Source organism: Cervus elaphus, chromosome 23 (genome assembly GCF_910594005.1).
Source record: "Cervus elaphus chromosome 23, mCerEla1.1, whole genome shotgun sequence".
In the NCBI taxonomy this organism is placed as follows: Eukaryota; Metazoa; Chordata; class Mammalia; order Artiodactyla; family Cervidae; genus Cervus; species Cervus elaphus.
This window is the reverse complement of record NC_057837.1, coordinates 74,995,439-75,016,782: the sequence shown is the minus strand read 5'-3', so window position 1 is coordinate 75,016,782 and position 21,344 is coordinate 74,995,439. Positions and strand designations below refer to the sequence as shown.

Sequence of the window (21,344 nt, the reverse complement as noted above, 5' to 3'; positions counted from 1 at the left end):
GTGGGGGCAGTCTTGTGGGACTGAGTCCTTAGCGAGTGGGATTAACCTGTGTTGCTGTCTTCAGGAGGACAGAGTCAGAATTGAATTAACTGCTTGGTGATGTTGGAAAATACACATTAGAGGGTGCCAGGGATACAGGACAGTCATATGTAATGAAAAATTGTCACACATCCCACGTAACTTTCCCATCTCTTTGCTGGACACTCTTGTTATAAAAAACCTGTTTCTAATTATCCGAGCCTAGCCTGTAACTCATGTCTTTACTTTATTCCTAAGGGGCCTTTAGATCATCACTGAGAGAGGGAGATGGTGAAGGAGACTGGAAATAAGCACATCTGTATGCCGGGCTATATACAGCTAGCTAGCTTCCACTCACCTCCAAAGCTACTGTCCACGCAGCAGCCAGATTGGTCTTTTTAAAACAAAAACCAGAACTGTCCCTCCTCTTTTAAAACCCATCAGCATCCCCTGGCCCTGGGAATAACGCCAGCATCCTTCACTTTTCCACTCTAACCCACTGATCTGCTCTGTGAGCTTGCCAACTCGATACTGCCTCAGGGCCTTTGCACTTGCTGTATTCACTGCCTGGAATCCCCTTTCCCCAGAAGCTTCCATGGCCAGCCCCTCTGTAACATCCAGTTCCCACTTTCAATACCAGAAAGACCTTCTCTGATCATCCTGCCTAAAGTAACCTGGGTGCTGACCCTCCACTCATGCGACATCTCATGACACTGTTACAGTTTTTAACAGCATTTATCATTATCTGGAAAGATCTTATGATTTTTGATGCTTCTCTCTCAACCAGAACACAAGCTCTATGAGAGCTACTGCTATGCAACTTGAACCTGGACCGCGTACATGGCAGATGCTCAGGTAAGTATTTTTAAAAATAAATATTTAAGTGTTTGTAAGTCTTTTGTCTATTAGCACACTTCCTCTTCAAAATATCTCTTCCCGAGTTTACAGTGAGATTCAAAGCGAGGAGGTGACTTGTCCAGGGTCACCCTGCTAATAAGCGACAGAGCTGGGATTCAAACCCAGGACTGAAGTGGAGCAGTACCCTACGGTCCTTGTGCCTCCTGCCGCCTCCCCCCACCACCATGTCCTCTGCCCGCCTTTTGTCTGCGGAAAACTTTAAAGAATAAGTTGAATCAGAGAAGTGGGAAATGTGGGAACAGGAAAACAGTCAAAGGAGACTAATAATAATAATGTAGTCATTAAGCAAGTCAAGGACCTTTAGTTCTTTCTCAAGGACTATAGATAATATTCTGAGCCATATCCTGTGAGCTGGCTTATAGATACTTGAACACCAGGTGGAGAAGGTTAACTGCGTGAGGACCAGACTGTACCCAGGACACGAGCTGCCACAATTCTGAAAACTGGCTGCAAAGAAATGGGAACAAGTGGACCCTGGAACTGAAGATTAACTGGACCTAAAACAATCAAGATGACACTGGTCAGACCACCGATGACCAATTTGAAGATGACTGTCCGAGCTGACTGTGCTGTTTCTGCATGTACCGCCCGACTTCTGTCAAAGCTCTTGCCCACTGGTTGCCAGTGGTGCTGGTGGGGAGTTGGCCTCTGGACAGACGTCCGTCACCCTCCCTCCGAGCTGCTGCTATCTGAAATAAAGCCAAGTTTCCTTTCCATCAACATGGCCTGTTTATCGGCTTTGGAGTGGTGAGCAGCCGGACCCCACACTCTTTCGGTAATGGGATTACCGAAGAAACCAAAATCTTATCCATTTTACTCACAGAGTATGTCTTCACAGGAACTACTAACAAGTACTTTATTAAGAAAAAGAAGCTACAGTCACATTACCACCAGAATTTTTTTTTTTTTGGTAAATGTATGATTTAAAACTGTTGAGGTCTACTTTTAATGAACAAGTGAAGTGAAGTTGCTCAGTCGTGTCCAACCCTTTGCGACCCCATGGACCCTGGCTACCTAGTAGCCCACCAGCCTCCTCAGCCCATGGAATTTTTCAGGCAAGAATACTGGAGTGGGTTGCCATTTCCTTCTCCATTAATGAACAAGGGACCCATTTAATTAAATTACACTTCCAAAGTTAAGAGAAATGACAGGCGGTTGCCATGCAAAAATCAGCCTGATTCTTTTCTCAGGTCTCAGGCTAGCTTTCCTTTTTAATAACCGCTGGGCTTCAGAGTGGATAAAAGGAGAGACCACGGGCCGGGGAAGGATCTCCCTTCATTGCCCCTGAGCATTTGTGCCTCTCATTTCCCAGACGTGATGTGGAAAAGCAAAGTTACCCAGTAAATCCCTCACTTCTTAGCTGTCCCCACCTCCCCACTCCCCAAGCCAGGAATGGCTCTTCAGGAACCAGACGCTTTGGCTGAGATTGGAAGTCACATCACTTGAGCCGGCTTTGAAGGACTCTGAATCCTCCCTTGGCTCCCCAGCCTTCCGCCCCAACCCCTGATTTATGAGCAGCCCATAACTTCTTAGGATGTCATTGTGTGTGTCAAAGAGAGATGAGCCGGGGGAAGGCCCATCTTGGTAACCAATTCAGGGCCTCTCTAGATCCATGAATGTTACCAAATGCAATGCTTCCAAAAGTAATTTTCAGAAAAAAAAGCAACCAAACAATGAAAAACACAACTCTTGTATGTACATTATCTTGTTCTCACGGGGATCAAAGGACGGCAGCTTCCAGGGGCAGTCTCTTTCACCCTCATCACGGGGGTCTTGGGTGAAATGCCAGTCAGTCCTTCAACATTTAGAGGGGGCAGCCCACCGTCTTTCCTCCAAGATGCTCCTACACTGATATCCTACACGTTAAGCCACTTCCGGTCTCCAAGTGGACCCAGCCCCAGGTGTAAGCCTTCCTGGACTTCCCACTCCAAAGGCATCTCTGAGTGCTCCCAGCGGGAGGCATGTCTAAAGAGGCATCCGGAGATTTCCAAACTCTTCTCTCACCCTGAAGCTTCTTAGGTGATGGAATTAGTTAACCCTACTTCAAGCTCCTCACAAGGCATTTTCTTAAGGAAACATGTATAACCAGCAGAAGTAGATGTTTGCACGTTCAGGATGTGATCTCGCTAATTACTTGTTAATTAGCAAGCTCACAGCTAATATTCCGGCGAGAACTCAGCTCCTTAGATGTGTTTCTGAAAGCTAGCGGCATGGTTAACAGTCAAATTCACTAAGAGAATTCCTTAGTCAATCACTTTATTCTTATTTTTTTGGGCCACACTTGGTGTCTCGAGGCAGTGGTCCCCAACCTTCTGGGCACCAGGGATCGTTTTGTGGAAGACAATTTTTTCATGGACTGGGGTGGTGGGGGGATGGTTCAAGCACATTACATTTATTGTGCACTTTATTTCTATGATTATTACATCAGCTCTGCCTCAGATCATCAGGCATTAGACGCTGGAGGTGGGGGACCTCTGTCTTGTAGGATCTCAGTTCTTCAATCAGGCATTGAACTCAGGCCATGGCAGTGAAAGTGCCTAACCACTAGACCTAACCACTAGACCACCAGGGAACTCTTAATTACTTTAAAAGAAGTTTGGGCTAGTTCTTTAGGAGACTGATAGGTGGGTGCGTGAACACTGCTTTGTGTGTTTACAGAATGTCTCTGAGTGAAAAACTGAGCTCTCGATAAATCAGGGGTGTTCAGCCTCGGCACTGTTGACCCTCGGAGCCCGGTCATTCTTTGCTGGGGCTGTACTGTCCATGGTAGGCTGTTCAGTGACATCGCTGGCCTCTACCCATTAGATGCCAGGAGTATATCCCCCTCATCCAGTTGTGACTGCCAAAAATGTCTCCAGTCAAGCGACCGGGAGGCCAGGGTACCCCCAAGTTGGGAACTGCTGCTCTAATTCCTTTAAAATTAGTGAAAGACTTGGTTCTTAGTCCACTCTGTAATTCTAGAGTGGACAAAACTTATCAAGGAAACTAGCTTTCTAAATAAGTGATGAGTTAAAAAAAATTTTCATCTCCCAACCAGCTGAGTGGAAAGTGCCATTCTCCTGTTTCAAAGGGCCGTGTGGCCCAGCTGTTCGGAATCACCACTGCAGCCAGGCCCCTGTCTGCAGACCCGGGCTCTGTCCTTCTTACTAGGAGGTGAGTGACTGCTAGAAGCCGCTGTGCCCATCTCCTGGTCTGCATATGTGAGTAACCAGAGCATCTACTCCTAAACGAGCTGATCTTTGTGAAGCTCTTTAGTGGATACTGAGTTGGGAGCAGGCACAGAGGGTGTGTCATTCTTATTCACAGAGTTAACTTCTCCGGGGCCTCACTGGCCACACCCAGCACTTGCACTGGGCTGTCCTTTTCAGGTGGCACCTGAAGGGGCGATCAGGGGAGACGTAGAGAAAAGCTTGGTTTGGCATTTTTGACCCTGGCCTTTTCCTCCTCATCCCAGCACCCAGACTGCCACAAGCTAGGCTTGTGTCTTGGCGGGCACCCTGTCTGGGCTTGTAGACTTCTGCAAAGGGCAGCCTTGCCCACTTTGGAGACAGTTCACAAATTCAGGCAGCCTGCCACGTGCGTTCGCCTGCCTTTTCTCCTGTGTAGATTACCCTGACGCCCCCAACGTGGGGTCAACGTGCTTCTGCACCGATTCTGGAACACAGACCTCTCCCTCTCCCTTTTAAAGAAAAAAGAAAACCAAACGCACAAACACACAAAATCAATCAAAGCCATCACACCATACAAGCCAACTGGGCCTTTAAAAAAACCACTGCCAAGTAGCTGTTTACAAGCTGAACAAATAATTACTCTGCCACAAGGAAGAAAAGTATTAATTAAAGCTATTCATTAAACCAGCCTAGCTATTCTGTGGGGTTTATCTCTTGGAAGTGTCAGCCAGAGGTTAGGGACGGATTAACACACAATGGAGGGCTTTGCCAGTTAAATCTCCTCCTTGTGGTTAGCTTTTAATAATAAAGTTGTCATTAAAAGAAAGAATTTAATGGTTTTAATTGGGTTTAATTACTTGGAAACTCCTGGAAAACAGATCAGCTTGTTTGAAAGAGGAAGACAAGAAAATGATGGTGGTAAAGAAAAAAAAAAGTTGATTCACATGTTTAAACAGTAAAGCTAAAAAAAAACAAAACTTGGCTTCTTTGGCAGTTTCATAGGAGAACACAGAAAAGAGAAAAGATCTTCTTAGCTCAGCAAATGGGTCTATTTGTACTCACAAGAACTTTACCAAAAAAACCAGCAGGATAAATCCCCGTCATCACTGAATCACAAAAGAATCAAACTGACTACAAATGATAAAATCATAGTCAAATTGAAGAGAACAAACAAAGATGTCTAAACTGGTTCCTCTTTTGAAGTTTTACGCAACTACTCCTTTGAAAAATGTTCTTTCAGCTGGAGGTGTCTGGCAGCTTTAAAGGCATTTTCCTAGGATGTAAACTTAAAGGCAAAAAATTAAATAGATAAATGGAGCTGTGAACATAGATTAGGGGGACCGACTGTCCGGGTGTGCCTAACTGGGGAGGTTCCTGGGACTTGGCACCTTGAGCGTGAAAACTGGGAAAGTTCCAGACGACCCAGATGAGATGACCAGCCTAACTCGAGTCACCATTCGTGACTGAGGGGCATTTGAGACCAGTGCATTTTGGCACGGGAGGCCAGTGCATTTCTGGAAGTTCATACCAAATGCTTAGATCAGGGCCTGACACCCAGCAAAGTGGCTCCTGCTTCTGTCCAGCAATGGACACGTCCTCATCAACGCTCTTGCATCTTCTGCTTTTCATTATTATTTCTGTTATTGTTTTTACTATTATTTGTAGTGGTAGTGACACATTCCAGAGAGAGGATATTCTTACACAACCAGCAACATGCTTCTAAAGATGCAGTTCTTGGGACTTCCCTGGTGGTCCATTGGCTAAGACTCGGAGCTCCCAACGCAGGGGGCTAGGGTTCGATCCCTGGTCAGGGAACTAGATTCCACACCCTACAGCTAAAGATCCTGTGTGCCACAACTAAGACCCAGCACGGCCAAATAAATTATGATAGATAAATAAATAAATAAAGATGCAGATCTTTAAAAGACATTCATTCACTCAGACCACCAAGAAAGTGTGCTTCCGAGAACTGGGCAAAGTGCATTGTAAACATGGAGTGATAAAGACTATGGAAAAAATACAGCAAAGAATTTATGTTGTGTGGGCTGTGCAGGGGGCGCTGCATCTCATGGGATGGTTAGAGGTCTTCGTGTGAATCTGTGCATGGGAACAGATCTTCAGGGGGACAGGGAGGAAGCCAGGTGGGAGGAGGAATGGTTCAGACAGAGGGAAGCAAGTGTTCCAAGGCCCTGAGGTCGGCGTGTGGCTGGCAGGGCGTGGCTGGCAGGGCTGAGTACCAGTGTGGCTGGAGAAGAGAGAGGGAGGGGAGGAGTCCTAGGAGATGAGGGCACGGAGGTAATGGGCCAGACCCTTCAGAGCCACATCTAAGGGCGTGGCCCCTGGTAACTGGGTCAGATTTGTCTTCAAGCGCTTACTGAGCACCTGCTGTGAGCTGGGTAAGACCATGCACGTTCTTGGCTCTCATATGGCTTAAAACATACACACGGAAGCTAAGGGCTGCTGTTCTCATCTTCCCAGCATCCGTGCTGTTACCTTCTGGTAACGGTGTCCTGAGTGTTTGCGCAGGGGGGATTCCATCACTCCCCATCTCTGTAGTTCCAAGGGGGCTGTCTCAACCTACGTCCACCTTTGAGGGACTGGCTCTAGCCAGGCCAAGGAGAGCTTCGTCTGGCACTTGGCTGGAACTCCTGGGAAACAGTTACTCTCTTTTTACAACAGTTATCAGGCTGGCAGTCCTGTGTTGCTTGGGGGCATTTCTGCCATCACACGTGCAAAGAACGAAGTCAACCTGAAGAAAACAGAGCCAACAGATGCAAAGAGGCTGACTTCTGTTGACACCATTTGAGCCTCTGGATGCAAGCATGCCCCAGGACTTTTTGGTTATAAATGCCAATAAATTCACTTTTCTGTTTAAATCAGCTTGTGCTGAGTTATAAAGGAGAGAAAATTAAGCTGACAACTAATTATGGGGCACATAGAACATGCTGTGCTAGAAAGCAGAAATGTGGAAGGAACTAAGACATGGGCCCAGTCCCTGCATTTGAGCTCTGAAGTCTAGTGAAGGAGAGACACAAATTAGTAGGTGATAAAATAATTAGCGACAAACAGAGGGTGCTAAGGGAACACACCGGAAGGACACCTATCTCAGTGTAGTCAAGGAGAGCTTCCTGGAGGCAGAGATGTCTAACATAAGACCTGAATGCTAAGTGAGCATTAGCTGGGCAAATGAGTGGCAAGTGAGAAAATATTCCTGGCAAAGGGGACAGCATGGATAAAGATGGGGGAGTCTATTGGTGCAACTGTAAGGCTGTGGCTGAAAAGAGAAAGATCAGAGTCTGAGAGGTGAGCCTGGACAGAATGGAAGGACGATCAAGGTCATGGAAGGTCTAGAAGCCAGCCTGCAGGGTCTGGACTTTATTCTGTGGATGAGGCACAAAAGCCAAGAAGACTTGTGGAGACTAAGCAGTTCACTTCAAGGAGTGAAACGGGGCAGGTGAAACATGCGCCTGCTGGTCTTTCAATTTCCACCTCTTGGTACAAGAAATATTTACCTTTCCCCTTAACTCTTCTTAGAGAAAGACAGCAGTGCAAGCGAGATAGGAATGACAGCTGACACGTGGCCTTAGTGCTGGGGAGGCCACACGGAGTGGGGGGGATTGTGGCCAACTGGAAGCCACCCACCCCACTGAAAGGGACCAGTCGCTATGCAGCTCCAGCCAAGCGGTGACCTTTGGGAGTGTGGATGCAGCATGGCCAGATCTTCCGATTGTTCAAGAGAACCCAGAGCCTCAATTTCTGTGTCAAATCCCCCAGTTAGAAAACTATTCATTTAAAGTCTAGTTGATTGATAATATTATATTAGTTTCAGGCGTACAGCATAGTACATAGATTCAGTATTTTTACAGATTATTCTCCATTCAAGGTTATTACATGATAACTGCTATAATTCTCTGTGCTATACAATATATCCTTGTTGCTTATCTAAAATCTCCTCATTTGGGACTTCCTTGGTGGTCCAGTGGCTAAGACTCCATGCTCCCGATGCAGGGGACCCAGATTTGATGCTGGGTCAGGGAACAAGATTTCACAGGCTGCAGCCAAGCGTTTGCAGGCCTCAACTAAAGATCCCACATGCCACAGCTAAAAGACCCTGCACGCCGCAATGAAGATTGAAACTCCCAGGTGCCACAACTGAGACCCGGTGCAGCCAAATAAATAAATAAATAAATAAATAAATAAAACTCATCATCTGATGGGACCTTGTAAGTTTTTGCACAGCAAAGGAAATCATAAACAAAACGAAAAGACAACCCATGGACTGGGAGAAAATATTTGCAAGTGATGTGACTGATAAACAGTTCATCCAACTTGATATCAAAAAGACAAACAACCCAATCAACGACTGGGCAAAAGACCTAACCAGACATTTCTCCAAAGCAAATATACTGACGGCCAATAGGCACATAAAAAGATGCTCATCATCATTAATAATTAGATAACTGCAAGTCAAAAGTATAATGAAGTACCACCTCACACCGTGTAGAATGGCCATCATTAAAAAGTCTAAAAATAACAAATGCTGAGAGGGTATGGAGAAAAGGGAGCCCTGCTGGTGGGAGTGTAAATGGGTGCAGCCACTGTGGAAAACAGCAAGGAGGTTCTTCAAAAAACTGAAAATAGAGTTACCATATGATCCAGCAACCCCACTCCTGGGTATATATCCAGAAAAACTATAATTCAAAAAGATACATGCAGTCCCGTGCTCACAGCAGCACTCTTCACAATAGCCAAGATATGGCAACAACCGAATTTCTATCGACAGATGAGTGAATAAAGAAGATATGGTACCCACATGCAGTAGAATAGCCATTAAAAGAACAAAATAATGCCATTGGCAGCAACATGGATGGACTCAGAGAGGATCATATGCAGTGAAGTCAGACAGAGAAAGACAAATGCCACACGGTATCACTTTTACTATGTGAAACCTACAATACGACATCAATGAATTTATATCTATGGAACAGAAACCGACTCACAGATACAGAGAACAGACTTGTAGTTGCCAAGGGCGCGTGGAAGGTTGGGGGAGGGACAGAGTGGGAGTTCTGGATTAGCAGAGGCAAGCTCTTATGTATAAACAACAAGGTCCTACTGCATGGCACAGGGAACTGCATTCAATATCCTGTAATGAACCATAATGGAAAAGAATATATATATATAAAAAACTAAATCACTTTGCTGTGTAAAGGAACTAATACAACATTGCAGATCAACTACACTTCAATAAAATAAAGCTTTAAAAAAATCTCTCCAGAGATGGGTAGATATAGAAATAATCGAGTGGAACTGAATGTCTGATGGATTTCAGATGCTGGCTAGAGAGACTAAATCTGCAGAGTCTTTTTGTGTATCTTTTCCTCTCATTATAGACCATCAGGTTAAAGTCCTATCTGCTGAGCATGGGGATAGCTAACCCGGTTACCAGGGAAACCTACGGCTCCGGCACACAGTACCACATGCAGCTGGCCAGACGGCTGGCTGGAATACTGCAGGCACCTTTGGAGGAATGAAGAGGAATAATGTCACTTACGGAGGTGTACTGTTTAGTAAACCAAGCTCGAGGAATGGAATTGCTTTCACCAGAAGATTTAGTGAATGCGTGCAAGATGTTGGAAGCGCTGAAGTTACCTCTCAGACTCCGCGTGTTTGACAGCGGCGTCATGGTCATTGAACTTCAGTCCCACAAGGAGGAGGAAATGATGGCCTCAGCCTTGGAGACGGTTTCAGAGAAGGGATCGTTAACATCAGAAGAGTTTGCTAAGCTCGTGGGAATGTCTGTCCTCCTGGCTAAAGAGAGGTTGCTTCTTGCCGAGAAGATGGGCCATCTTTGCCGAGATGATTCAGTGGAAGGCTTGCGGTTTTACCCAGATTTATTTATGACACAGAGCTGAGTTCTGTATCTGAAATAACTTGTTATCCATATACTTGCATCATGGAGAGGTTGAATGCCATTGAGCTAAGGGTAAACCCTGATAAACAGAATTTACTGGAACTTTGCAGTATCATACAAGACCCTTTTGATTTCTCCCTAAATATTATGATCCAGGAAGTTTCTCTAGGATACATATAGGAAAATACAGAAAGCTGAATGCCAATATGAATTCAAAATCATGCTACTGTTATATAGAAACCCTCAGAGTTTAACTGGAAATTTGATGGATTTTAACTCGATCTTCAAATCTGACCATTTTTTAAAGAAAAGAATTTAGTTCATAGGGGAAGAAAAAGAAGTTGCGTGTTTGGACAGGTTAGATCATTATTTTGGTGTGACTGAAATTCACTGAATTGTAAAAGAAGTTTTTCTTTGCATTTAGTGTGCACTTTGGGGGGTTTTCATGAAGAAGTTTAGACCTACAGTGTAGTTTAAGAACCTGACAACATCCAACTGCAGGATGTAACGTGAGGCTCTTCCTAAGGGCTTTTTATAGGCAGCCATAGGCATGTCTTTAGCAGATCAAATAAAGCAGCTTAAAAAAAAAAAATCTCTCCAGTTTGAATGGTGGCAGCTGACTTAAAAAATATAACCCCAAAATATGTTTGAGAGTCAGGTGTAGCCCGAAGCTCTCCTCTCGCCCACCGGGGGAAATCAGGCATTGGAAGGACCTGGAGTTGGACAGAAGGTCTGAAAGCTGTGCCTGGAATTTGGGGGTCTTCTGATGGGCTGTGCTCTGCTCACGGCAGAGGGGTTCCAATGGCCTTTGGAGTTTGGGGTCGGATCCTTTCTCTGCCACTTACAAAACTAGCAGTCGAAAATCCAGTCGTGTCCTGGATAGAATGAGGATCACATATACCTTGTAGGTTTATCTTAAGGACCAAGGAGATGACTCATAACTCACTGCCACGCATGCAGGGAGAGATTTACATTTTTTATCCCTGTAATTGAAGGCTTCTGGGTATGGGTTATAATATGCTAGAAACTGAAAGTCACCATAAAAGTATAAGTTTTTTTTTTTTTTTTAACTCCAGACACTTAAATTCAACAATGAATGAAACGGACAAATTCCTCAAAAACCACAAACTACCAAAACTCACTCAGGGTGAAATAGCTGTAACTATTCAAGACACTAAAATCAAAGTTAAAAACCTCCTGAAAAACGAAATCTCCAGGTCCAGATGGTTTCACTGGAGAATTCTACCAAGCATTTCAAGAAGAATAGCACCAATTCACCACAAGCTCTTCCAGAAAATAGAAGAGGTGGCAATATTTCCCAACTTTTTTTTTTTTTTGAGGCCATTATCATCTGGACACCAAAACCAGCTAAGGAGAGTATTTAAAAAAACAAAAACAAAAACCTTCATTTTTCAAGTTTAAAAAAAAAGTTCATTTTTTACCAGCTCAGGCAGTTTTGCATTCCTTCAACGGCACCCACAGTGCTTTTAGGGAAACATCAGATGATTCCCGGACTGGTCTTTTGAGGTCAGTGGGGCAGGAACTGTTATTCCAATTTTACAGATGAGCAAATCTCTATTTAGTTCCAAAATATTTTTATCACCCCCAAAGGAAACCCCACACCCATGAAGAAGCTGCTCTCCATCCGTTCCCCCTCCGGTCCCTGGTAACGACCAATCTGTATTCCGCCTCTATGGACTCACCTACTCCGGATAGTTCATATAAATGGAAACATACAGCGTATGACCTTTTGTGCCTGGCTTCTTTCCCTTTAGCATAATGTTTTTGGGGTCTGTCCACATTGAGCGCGTATTAAGTTCTCCATTCCTTTTTATGGCTGAAAATATTCCATTGTATGACTACCCGAGGATGTGTTTATCCATTCAACTGTTGACGGACATTTCCAAAGAGATTCTTACACTGCATATTTCTCCTCTGAATTAGGCCCCATCGGGGAATTTGCACTAGTTCTTTCCCCTCTCTGCCATCGGAAGGGCCCACAAGTTCCTGAATTCACAGAAGTGTGGGGAGCAGGCGTGGTGGGGGGGACCTCCTCTCTCCCTGTCAAAGCTAACTTCCCATACAACCGCCTTGACAACTTCCTGCCACTTATGGACAGACACCCTCATCACCCAAGGCCCATGGAAAGGGCTGTGAGCTTTGGACAGCTCAGGAGCCCTTTTGTCCAGAAATAAATACCTTAAAAAAGTACCGGGTAGGGGGATGCTGGGGGAGACGGGCCTCTCAACCTGCTAGTTAAGTGTAAAGGAAAATTGTTCCCATTATTCAGGTTCGCAGGGTGCCTGGGATTTTTTTCCCACCACTTATCGTTGTGAGCAGCACCCCTATGTTTATAGCAGACAAAAGAGTTCTCATTCAAAACCGGACCAACAATTTGTAGGCTTTGCACAGGAGATTTAACTCCCTCTTATTATGATTAGCATTATTATTATTATTTTTTTCCAGGTGGCCTGCAGCATTCAGTGAAAGGTGAGGCTGGAGGAAAAAAAAAACACAAAACTGGCCAAAGTCTGGGAAAGCAGTCGCATTTGTTCAATTTGGGGGCGGAAAACGAGGCATACTCAGGAGTCTTAACTAGCTCAGAAACCCTCCGCCAAAGTAGAAATGGTCTGTCTCCCAGCAGAGCGAGCCTGGGGCTTCAAAGAAAGTCTCTGCTAATGAGCACCTTTCTGACAACCCCGAACCATCTCTGAAATATATTTTATGTTGAAAATAATCCTTTAATGCTCTAAAATACATAAGCAGAGGCACTTGGCATGGAGGCCCAGTGGCTCGGGGAAGAACTATTACAGGGGATTAAAGCTACAAAGGGTCCCACCCCCTGCCCACGGCCCCTCCAACTGTCATTCACCTCGAGGACATCTTTGAAAGCGTTTCCCACCTCTTCCTCCTCCACCCCCGCCGGAATGACGAGGGCAGATGTTCACGTCCTGCCCTTCCCGGAGAGAACACAGCGATTAGTTAAGTCACTCTTCCTAGTCCTGCAAAGAAAGGAATCATGGCTCGAGGAGGCCAATCAAACTCATCATTTCTTTATAAGCCACAAAGACAAAATACCTTTTACTTAACTGAAAAGAGGGCTTGCGGGGGGTGGGGGAAGTGGGGGAAGATGGAGGGGGAGGTGGGGGGTGGGTGCGTAGACTCAAATACAAGGTTTAACCCCCAGTGGGGGAAAGAAATCTCCGACTTCCTCAGAAAATCCTTTCCAAATTGTATTCATCTTGACTTAATCCACATCTACTGAGTGAATTAGGCAGTATTTATTTTGAAAATCTATTTTATAGAGTTCCAAGGACTCTGTTTTCCTTGGGCTGGGCTGACTGCATTTCAGAGCTGGAGACCGCGGCAAGGGCCCCAGCCAGGCCTTTAAACATCCAAGGTGCTGGCCTCACATGGTTAACACAATGTAAATAAACACAGCTGAGCCCGGAGAAATTGGAAGGTTTTCTCATTAAAGAAATAAAATAAACAGATGTCCTTAAGCACTTTGGCTTGTGTTTGTCCAAGGATGGAGCGCTCTCGATGTCTGAAGGGCAGAAATGAATTAGACCCACATCTCCAGGTAGAAAGGGAGAAAAGAAAGAAAAGAAAAGAAGCTGTGCTCCTCTGAAATTAACTAATCGCCCTCCAGGGAGGGCACTTTTGATTTGAACCTTAGCAACTTCTACAAATAGTTTTTAACTGCTGGGTCATAAAAGCAGGGTTTTTTTTTTTTTTTTTCTTCTCAGTTTGTAAAGCAGTAATGGACAGGCCAAGCCGTGTCTCGCCAACTGGATCTGATTGAATCCTGATGGCACCGCGCTGGGTATTGGATTCTGGAATCCGAGCCGGAATCACGTAATTACACCGGTTAAGGGATGGGGGAGGAGGGCTGGGTGATGGGAGAGGGTAGGGGAGCCCCGGGCAGAGATGTGTAGAGCCAAGACCTGGCTGGGCTCTCTCTGTCCAGCCTCTTCTAGGTACACAAAGAGACTGGCAGGCTGGCAGGACCCACGAGAAACGCCGTCACCAGGGAATGCATGGCTCTCATCTCGCTTCACGGAAAAGGTGCGGAGGCGTCCAGTCGAAATGTCCAGCCTGGTGTTGAGACCTGAGACTGCATTTCTTACAGCTCCCTCACGAGGCCGGTCCCTGGACCACACTTTGAGGGGCCAGGAGGGCTTATGTTACAACAGGGCTCTGGCCATGCGGAGTTTCAGTTCTATAAGAAACCCATCGTGAAGATGTCTGAACATCCAGGTATCCTTAATGCCTTAGTTTGGGTCTCCCTCTGAGGCAGATGCTGAGCCTAAGATTCAGGTCAAGCAGTTTATCTGGGAGGGGACCCCAGGAAGCCCTAGTGATCACATATGGAGGTGGGGGGCAGAGGAACAGCGAGGGCAGGTCCATGAGCAGGGCACGGCTGTGGGTTCTGCCCTTCTGGGGACATGTGGGAGACTGCACCCCAGAGTGTCACAGGTTCTTACAGAGGGAACCCACCATGCCTATGGGGATGGGGAGGGCTGTGGCGAGAGAAATGAGGCATTAACGGCATCTGCTTCAATGGAAATTCAGTCCCCGCCATTTAACAGTGATAGAATAATAGTGATGTTATTCTATTATCGAATAATCACACCAAGAAATGTGTTATGGGAAGCCCGCTGTCATCTCAAGAGGGCGTTTCTAACCAGTTGGGAAGAGCAGGCAGACCTACCTAAGGAAGGGGCACTGGATAACAGCGTTGCTTCTCTTCTCTTTGTTGGAGGAGAGGAGAGGGTAGCATTTAAACCACGCTGAGTGAACAGAATCCGCAGTCATGATAATGGATTCCTGGAAGAGATGATCCTTAGGAAGTAACAGCCTGCATTTTGTGGGGGTAGGCGGTCCTCAAGGCAGAGTTTTTGAACCGCCTGACAAAGCTTGGAATCTGGTTGGAGGGAACCAGGGACCCTCATGTCTTAGAGTCCAGGGACCAGGAGGGCACAGGGCCCAGTAACCTCTGCCCTCTATATCCCACCTAGGCTGGGCGCAACCTGGCACTGGCAGGGCACGAATGTAGATGCCTCTGGGGGTGCAAACGAGGCACCACGGAGCCACAACCCACAGCCCAGGGAGGGTGGGTGACTCCAGGGAGTGAAGGGGGCAGGGGTGAACCCCAGGGCACACATCCTGCCAAAGGGTCCCCACTCTGAAAACTCAGGCCTGGTGTTGCCAGATCTTCCTCTTTTCCAAGAGAAGGGAGACATCCAGATTTTAAAATACTGGCAATGAATTGAGAACTTAAGAAAATGCCAGAGGGCCAACCTGTCTTCAAGCCAGATCTGGCCCCCTACACTGCCAGTTTGAAACCTCTAATTTCTTCAGATTGAGCAGGGGCTGGCCCTTTTAAAGGGGTGACGTGGAGAGAAGCCCTTGATTGGTGTCTGCTCAGGCATCAAGGGTCACCTGACTCCACGCCAGGTCCTCCACCTGCCAAAGAGTCCCTGGCCCCAAGCCTGCCTGGAGGGGCCACTTAACTTTCCACAGCCTTTGCTGAGCTCCTGCTATGGGCCCAGCTCTGGGTGAGGTCAGGCCAGGTTGGCACCCAGCATCTTGGCCTTGGATTGATGCTGACAGGCCCCTATCTTGTCAAGCATGTGGTTGTTTGTTCCCTGCAGGGCAGACACCCTGGAATCTCATTTCTGCAGTGTGTGCAACCACACACACCGAAAACTCCCTACCCACGAGCTGTTTATTTATTTGTTTATTCAACAAATATTTATCAACTGGATGTGCCAGGCACTGTTGGCGGCCAGGGGATGAAGCTATGAAGACATCAGATCCAGTCTGTGTGCTCCTGGAGCCCAGTCAAGCAGAAGAGTTCATGCCACTGGTTTTTTAATTTTTTTAAAGGAAGTTCTTCTTTTTAAAAACTATTTATTTGGCCGCGTTGGGTCTTAGCTGTGGCACATGGGCTCTTCGTTGCAGTGCGTGGGCTTCTTTCTAGTTGCGGTGTGGGCTTAGTTGCCTCCAAGCTTGTGGGGTCGTAGTTCCCTGACCAGGAATTGAACCTGCATTGGAAGGTGGATTCTTAACCACTGGGCCACCAGGGAAGTCCTTCTGGTGGTTTTTAATTTGCACCCTGAGGACATTCACGTGCATCACTGGGGATGCAGTTTAGATACATGACTAAGAGCAGTGGGCTGCCTTCTGGCTCTCATCTCTTTCAAGGTGGATGACCTCGGCTGAATCATGCCGCCTTGCAGAGCCTCAGTCTTCCCAGAAATGGGTGTTATAGAACAGTCTTGCCTTACAGGTTTGTGGTATAAAGCTCAGAGGCAGCTCATAAAGGATGCTTGTCACAGCATTCTCTGTGCTGGGGGGCAGCTGGTGGACCCTGGGTGTCCTCTCTGCAAGGAGAGGGGATAAGGAAGACGGAACCCTGGAACTCAGAACAGCAGATGGATGTGGCGTTTCGCAACCCCAGCACTACAAATATTTGGGGCTAGATAATCCTCTGTCATGGGGGACTGTCCAGTGCGTTACAGCAGCGGTCCCCAACCCCTGGCATCTAATGCCTGATGATCGGAGATGGAGCTGATGTAATAATGACAGAAATAAAGTACACAATAAATGTAATGTGCCTGAATCACCCCGAAACCATCCTTTTTACCCTGGTCTGAGGAAAAACTGTCTTCCATGAAACCCGTCCCTGGTGCCAAAAAGGTTGGGGACCACTAGCCTTGTAGGATGTTTAGCGGTATACCTGGCCTCTACCCAGTAGGTGCTAGTAACGAACCCCAAGTCACCACAACCAAAAGCGGTTGATGTTGCCAAATGTCACTTTGGGGGCTAAGTCACCTCCAGCTGAAGACCACTGAGTTAGAACAATGGAGCAGGGCATACGGCTACATGGAAGGACCCAGGACCACAGTGCAGAAGGAGAAAGGTAAGAAGCAAGGGATGCTCAAACAACGCCATTAAAGACAGAAGAAATAAAGGCACACAAGAAGGTAATACATATTTTACAGGAAAGTAAACAACATGGTCGGAGAAGGCAATGGCACCCCACTCCAGTATTCTTGCCTGGAAAATCCCAGGGACGGAGGAGCCTGGCGGGCTGCAGTCCATGGGGTCGCGAAGAGTCGGACACGACTGAGCGACTTCACTTTCACTTTTCACTTTCATACATTGGAGAAGGAAATGGCAACCCACTCCAGTGTTCTTGCCTGGAGAATCCCAGGGATGGGGGAGCCTGGTGGGCTGCCGTCTATGGGGTCGCACAGAGTTGGACACGACTGAAATGACTTAGCAGCAGCAGCAGCAGCAAACAGCATGGTACACAATAAACCACAAGGCGGGGAGAAGGGCCTCCAAGGAAACACACATGTGCCCACGTGATATAAGGAAGAGGCCTGTGTGGGCAAAGTGGGAATAACTCAATGTTGGCACTTAGGTTCAACTAAAAAAAAAAACCTAATAAACAAACAAAAACCCACCAAAACCCAAAAAACACATGTTTGCAGCAGCAGAGTACTTGGTATACAGTAAATGTGCCTCCCCCCCGCCCCCAAAGGGGAGATTTTTTTCAAGAGGAATTTGCTAGTTGGCAATAGAGGGAGAAGAGCTCAGGTCCCTTTAGAGGGAGACCACGGACAGGGAGTAAGACGTCTCTGAAGCCCGGGGGTGAGAATAGGACTCGCTTTGCACTCTGCGGTTGGTTCTGCCTTCACAATACATCCAGGCGGCCGCACGTCTCATCTCCAGCATCCCACCCACTCTGGTCCAAACAGCCATCATGCTTCAGCTGGACTGCTCCAGTAGCCCCCTCCCTGGTCTCCCTGCTTCCAGCCAGGCCACCCCCCTTTTTCGGGGGAGCAGCAAGAGGGACTCTTTAGAATTTTCACTCAGACCCTGTCTGTCCTTTCTCTGTTTCAAACCTCACGGCTCCCTCTTCAGGGGGAAAGCCAGTTGAGTTACTATTTTCCCCCTGAATTGTTGTGCTCCAAACATGCTAGCTTTTTTTCTGTCCCTCAAGTCCACCAGGCAGACTTCCGTCTCAGGGCTTTCGTACTTGCTGTTTCCTCTTGCTCTTATACAACAGGTATCTGTTCCTCCACTTCCTTTTAAGACTTTATTCAAAATTCAGCCTCTCTATGAAGGCTCCTTCCTGGGCCACTTTTAAAAAGTTTTAATTTAAACCCCTTCCCCCTGCAATATTTCATATACTTCAGAGGACATCATCAATAAGCTGAAAAGACAACCCACAGAAAGGGAGAAAACACTTGCAAATCACATATCTGATAATGATGTGTCATCCAGAATGGATAAAGAACTCTTACAACTCAATGGTAAAAGACAAACGAACTACTTGCAAGTGGGCAAAAGATCCATTGACAGGTGAATAGATAAAGAAGATATTTGTGGGTGTCAAAATACTAGTCAACCATAAAAAAATGAAATAAAGACATTTGCAGCAACATGAGTGGACCTAGAAATTACCATACTAAGTGAAGTAAGTCAGAGAAAGACAAATGTTGTATGGTATCACTTATATGTGGAACCTAAAACATACAAATTAATCTTATTTACAAAATAGAAACAGATGCACAGACACAGAAAACAGACGTATGGTTACCAAAGGGGAGGGATGAATTAGGAGTTTGGGATTAGCAGGTGCAAACTACTACATATATAAACAGATAAATAGCAAAGTCCTACTGTATAGCACAAGGCTTCCCAGGAGGGTCAGGGGAAAAGACCTGCCAAGGCAGGAGACCTTCTGCCTGCCAAGGTGGGAAACCTCCTGGACAGAGGAGCCCGATGGATGACGGTCCATGGGGTCACAAAAGAGTCAGACACGACTTAGCGACTAAACAACAACAAATATCTGCTTTAAAGAAATACCTATTAAATCCTTTGCTGTTTTTTTTTTTATTGAAATAGAGTTGATTTACAATATTGTATTAGTTTCTGGTATATAGCAAAGTGATTCAGTTATACGTATAAATTCTTTTTATATTCTTTTCCATTAGTTTATTTCAAGATATTGAATATACCTTGAAAAACAGTTCAATCCCTCAGGAAGGGATTAGGAAGGAAATAGCAATCCATTTCAGCATTCTTGTTGAGAAATCCAAGGACAGAGAAGCCTGGAGGCCAAAGTCCATGAAGTTGCAAAAAAGTCAGACATGACTTAGCAACTAAACAACAACTCTATAGCACAGGGAATTATTAATATATTCAATATCTTGAAATAAATGGATGGAAAAGAATATAAAAAGAATATATATGTATAACTGAATCACTTTGCTATATATTAGAAACTAATACAATATTGTAAATCAACTATATTTCAATAAAGAACAGCAAAGGTTTTAATAGGTATTAAAGCAGATATTTGTTGTTGTTTAGTCGCTAAGTCGTGTCTGACTCTTTTGTGACCCCATGGACTGTCGTCCACCAGGCTCCTCTGTCCATGGGATTTCCCAGGCAAGAATACTGGAGTGGGTTGCCATTTCCTTCTCCAGGGGATCTTCTTGACCCAAGGGTCGAACCTGCATTTCCTCCTTGGCAGGCAAATTCTTTACTACTGAAGAATTCTTAGGGCCACCTGGGCTTCCCTAAAGAAGGTATTACAAGTAACCAAATAAGCACATGAAAACATTAGTCATTAGTCAACACAGTTTGTCATCAGACGAATGCAAACCGAAATCACGAGATGCCAATTCACATCCACTGAGAGGACCAAAAACACAGATGGTAACAAGTGTTAGTGAGGATGTGGAGAAACTGGAACCCCTATCCTTTGCTTATGGGAAGGCAGCATGGTGCAACTACTCTGGAAAAGTCTGTCAATTTCTCAAAAGTTTAAACATATAGTTGCCATACGACCCAGCAATTCCAATCCTAGGTATATACCCAAGTGAATTGAACACAAATGTCTACTCAAAAACTAGTATTCAAATGTTCACAGCAGCATTATTCATCACAGCCAAAAATCCAACTGCCCATCAAGTGATGAATGGATGGACAAAATGAAGTTTATCCATACACTGTAAAATTATGTGACAATAAAAGTGAAGTATTGATATATGGTACAACACGGATAATTTAAAAAACATTATGCTAAGTGAAAGAAGCTAGTTACAAAAGACCACATATTGTGTGATTCCATTTATAAGAAATGTCCAGAAGAGGCAAATCTATAGAGACAGAAAGTAGATTAGTGGTTACCAGGGGCTGGGGGGGTGGGGTGGGCTGGAGGAAATTGGGAGTGATTACTAAAGGGTTTGGGCTGTCTTTTGGGGGTGATGAAAATGTTCTAAAATTAGATGTTGGTGACGGTTGCACAACTCTGTGAATACACCAAAAACTAATAAAATTGTACATAGTGAAATGGTAGATTTATGGTATGTGGATTATATCTCAATAAGCTGTTATTAAAACACACACACCCAAAACTGGGCCTTGAGCTGAGCTTCCAATCAGTACTGAGCAGCCTGGAAGGCAGGGCACAAAACGGGGAGTCGGGGCCGACCCGCTGTGAACCCAGAAAGACTGCTCGCCAGTCCTCCCTATGAGCCCTTCCTGGCCACAGGCAAAGGCTCCCGACCACCTTGCATTTGTCTAGTCCCGGCTGGAAAAATAACAGAGTTCAGGGTTGGAGGGGAGGTGGGGCCGGAGGAGAGGTCAGGAAAGAGGCGGTGATCACTGGCAGCTCTGGCTCTCCGGGGAACCTCTGATGGATCCACAAGATGCGAGGAGGTGCAGCCACCAAAGGGATGCTCTGGCTGTGAGCACTGGGTGGGAAGAGATGGAAAGGAAGTGGAGAGATGACAGCCTCGAGCAGCACATGCCCTGACTGGGAACAGGAAGAGAGCCCAGTTTCTGTTTTAAATTCAGTCACTCTGTTTTGAATCATTCCTTAATCATTTTAGCTCTGTAGCTCTTTATTTCCCTAGGTAAACAGTGAGTTGCCCCTTCGGCTGGGACCACAACTGATATGACTTCTGCTTCCTGGACGGTGCTCAACATAACAGCCACGATTCTGGCCCTTGGTGTGGATGTACAGAGGGTCACGACCTTCAGAGCCCACTCAGGACACATGTCTCACTCCCATGTGGTTGGGATGGACCTGACTTGCTCCTCTGCCCCCTCAATGCCAGGCTCCCGACCTAGGCTGGCTACAGAGGACCTCAGACTTTGATACATGGGTGGGCATTTGACCTAGTTTGGGCCAATGAGATTCAAGCCTGGGAGCTGCGCTGGAATTTGGAAAGGAGATCTTTTTCAGCTGGGATTTCTAAGAAGGAGTTGCCAAACGGAAAAAGCCAGCCGAGGGA

General features: G+C 46.0%; 1 protein-coding gene and 1 pseudogene across 5 annotated transcripts in view; one reads left to right on the top strand and one right to left on the bottom strand.

Moving 5' to 3' along the window:
• Positions 1–21,344, bottom strand: part of EYA2 (EYA transcriptional coactivator and phosphatase 2) — a 253,660-nt gene that overhangs the window by 52,074 nt on the left and 180,242 nt on the right. The window lies entirely within an intron of this gene.
• Positions 859–10,594, top strand: LOC122681745 (annotated as a pseudogene). The gene is made up of 2 exons (XR_006337096.1): positions 859–873; positions 9,500–10,594. The product of XR_006337096.1 is annotated as a vacuolar protein-sorting-associated protein 36-like (transcript).